Source organism: Elephantulus edwardii, unplaced genomic scaffold, assembly GCF_000299155.1.
Source record: "Elephantulus edwardii isolate Elephantulus edwardi_28Jun2011 unplaced genomic scaffold, EleEdw1.0 scaffold00143, whole genome shotgun sequence".
NCBI classification, from domain to species: Eukaryota; Metazoa; Chordata; class Mammalia; order Macroscelidea; family Macroscelididae; genus Elephantulus; species Elephantulus edwardii.
In genome coordinates, this window is record NW_006399893.1 from 2811906 (window position 1) to 2815470 (window position 3565).

Here is a 3565-nt window from a genome sequence, read left to right on the forward strand (position 1 = left end):
AGAAGAGTATTGAATGTACCATGGACTGCCAAGAAAATAAACAGATTCATGCTGGAGAGGGTTAAAGCAGGCTGCTCATTGGAGGCAAGGCTTCTAGGGCTTCGTCTGACATACTTTGGGCATGTTGTAAGGAAGGACCGGTCCTTGGAGAGGGACATCATGCTTGGGAGGGTGGAGGGACAGTGCAGGAGGGGAAGGCCCTCTATGAGGTGGGGTAATTGGGATGGGTGTATCGGAGACAGTGCAATTGGCACAGGACAGAGCAGGGTTTAGGACTGTTGTACAGAGGGTCGCTATGAGTTGCAAGTAGCTCAACGGCACATAACAACAACAACATTTATTTTCTCACAAAGTTCGTATACATTATGTTTCATACTATTCCTCATTCACATTGTGTTTCATGCAATCATTCCAATGCAATATGTTTTATAAAATTAATCACCATTGAAATAAGGTCATCATTACACTGTCTGTTCTGGTCCCTACCAGTTCTTTTTCATTTCCTTTATCCTCTCCCTCTCCCTCTCCCTACTAAATTGAGAAACCCTTTTGATTTCATCCCTACCTATCCCCACCCCTCTGTTCCCACCATTTCCCTGCTTGGGTTCCCTTACGTTTTTTACTAGTTATCCTTCTATTTTTACAATAATAATCGATATCACAGTGATACGCCATATCAACCCACTAATAGGGTTCTTTTGATTATCGCATTCAAACTCATTGCCATTGATTGGAAAGTGATGCACAGTTGACCCTCCACTTGATTTCTAAGGCTGTAAATCGTGCTGGGGAAGGTGACCAATCTTCCTCTCTCTGAGCAGCTGGTGGATTCAAACTGCCAGAGAGATGTCACCTTTGGATTAGCAGTGTAACTTCTTAAAGGACTATGCCACCAGAACTCCTTATAATGAAAAAACCAATGCTTTCATGGATATAACTTAAATAGAACTTCCATATATTGTTTGTATTGTCATACAAATACCCCAAAGAATTCAAACCATGACTCCAAGCAAAAGTGTGTACAGAAATGTCAATGGGATTATTCTTAAGAACTAACACAATGGAAACCCCCAAATGTCTGTGAATCAATGAACAAAAACTATTTTCTCACGCAATTGAATATTATTTACTCACAAAAAGTAATGAAGTGTTTATTCATGCTGTGGCCGGGATAAACCTTGGAAACCTTAGGCTGAGTGAAGAGGCCTGAAGAGTCACATACCACATGATTCTGTTTATATGAAGTAACGAGATTAGGCAAATGAGGGGTCAGAGATTACTTGTCATGGCCCGGAGCAGAAAGAACAGTGTAATAGCAACTGACTGATAGTGGGTGTAGGATAATAAAAATATTCTGGAATTTGAGGTTGTGGCAATAATTGTATAAGCTAAAACCATATTATGTTTCATGTTTAAAAAAATGTACTTTTAAGTATGTAAATTATATCTCATTTAAGAGACAGAGAGAGAGAAAGAGAAAGAAGGGATAGTAGACCAAATCTGGCCCAGGAGCCATAGTTTTCCAGGGCTCACATAAGAGGAAATGTAATCTCAATGTCTCAGAAAAGTCTGGGTTGTACCTAGAAGCTGATCAGTAAATGATTGCTAACTGAACTAATGAATAAATGAGTGAGTGTAAGGGATAAATCTTTAACTGTTGACATTTTGTTTTGTTTTACATTAGTACTATGATCAGAGATTAGCCTTAATGAGAAGTAATTTCCATGATATCTGTGTTCTCTTTTCTTTCTGTTTACTCTATAATTTATACTCTATCATGTGTAAATTATTTTAATTAAATCTTTCAAGATAAGACACTTTATATGCCTCAGCTATAAAATGACTTTGTTTTTAGAAGAAGTCATTTAATGTTCAATCGAAATGTCACCATGACTATGGAATTGTAAATAACTCCTTGCATTTTTATCAGAAAACAAGGATTTTGCTGGATTAGTAGTTACTGAGTGTGATCTCTTGGAGGATAAGAAAGCTTAAAATTCAAATCATTTATCTGCCTCTTTCAATGTATCACCTTCCTCAGCTTTTAAAGGTCTAATTACAGCAATACTGAATTTATAAAAGCAAGCTTATTATTTTAATTGACATGGGCATAGCAGTGGTGTGTGTGTGATTTTTTTTCCCTCTGCTTTTTTTAATGGAGTTAATGATGTGGTTGGAACAGATGATTTTACCTTTTTTTCTTAGCTCCAAAATTTCAGCTCCATTCCATAATTCTAACCTAACTGAAAACAGTTTTTACTTATTGCAGTGCACTCTAAATTCCTAAAGTTAACACACTTCTCTTTAAGTGATAAGTATTAACGCAGGATTTTAACGAGAAAACCTAAACCTTGATGGTCCCTTAAGTGAACTGCCAGGAAATCAATGGCGGAACCTAAACAAACCCCCTTCTCGCAGCTTCCTTTATACCACTTGGCTCAGCAGACCACAGATAATCTTTTGCTTTGTCTAAGGAACCATTTCACCCATCACTGAAATATAGCCACCCCCAAAGAAGGCCACATTATCAATTTAATAGGACACAAGCAAGGAAGCCAATAATAGAGGACAGAAATCCAATGCAAGTAAATCCAGTACAATCTGCTCAGCTCCTCAGTTTCTCTACAAATGCTATTTCAATCCAAAAGCAGTGTGTTTCCTGCTAAGGAGGAATATTTTAACAATCCCCCCAAGTAAGATACAAGATCAGATCTGGAACCACAAACTCTCCATTTCCTTGAGTTCAGTGCGTGTCAACATACATTAATTATGAGCCTGTGATGAGGCCCGCACATGCCTGATGCTATGTATAACATTAGAGATACTCAAGATAAAATGGTTGTGATAAGCCTGGGACCTCATGCCAGTGTATCTGCCTTTAGGCATGGTGTGTGCTATCTTGAATAGTAAAAAATACTTTTAGAAATGCATGTTTTTGTAGGTGATTTGAGGCATCCTTAACTAAGCTGGGGAAGTAGAGCAATATTATCTGGTTACTAGCATCCTACATCATAGAAATCTAAGAAATGGAAGAAAGGCTCTGTGAATTTCATCGAGCATCTTACTTTGCAGAGTCATTCTGATCTGGGGACCTGAATATGACAAGTGTTTGTATTATTGATATACAACACTAAAATTCCTGTACAATTAATTTGATAAAAGGTAGAAGTTTTAGCTTCAGGGGCTGCTTCCATCTGGTCCCCTCAATAAACATTTAGAAACCAGAAACATGATGGACACAATGTTTTAGGAGGTAAGAGATAGAAGCTGTTTGTCTTTTCATAATTTTCAGTTGTCAGTAATTCAGAAATTCTGTCATTGGTTGCACACATGTGCATGGTAATCTGCTATAACTTTTTATCAAGGCCACATTTGCAGACACTTGCTCAATTTTATGTAATTTGTTTAATTAATCATATTCTTTTTTTTTTTTTTTTCCATTCTGGCCATCATTGTATTTCCATTTAAAACAGAAAGCGTGTGCCAAATGCTGGCTTCTGGCTTCAAACCACCAAAGCAAGGCTCCTTTTTACCTCTCTTTTAAGAAAAAAGAGGCAATAAAGTG

At 37.4% G+C, this 3565-nt stretch overlaps 1 protein-coding gene across 1 annotated transcript in view; it reads left to right on the forward strand.

Annotated features, from left to right (window-relative positions):
- The window catches only part of THSD7B (thrombospondin, type I, domain containing 7B), a 1033118-nt gene that overhangs the window by 810191 nt on the left and 219362 nt on the right, over nucleotides 1-3565 (forward strand). The window lies entirely within an intron of this gene.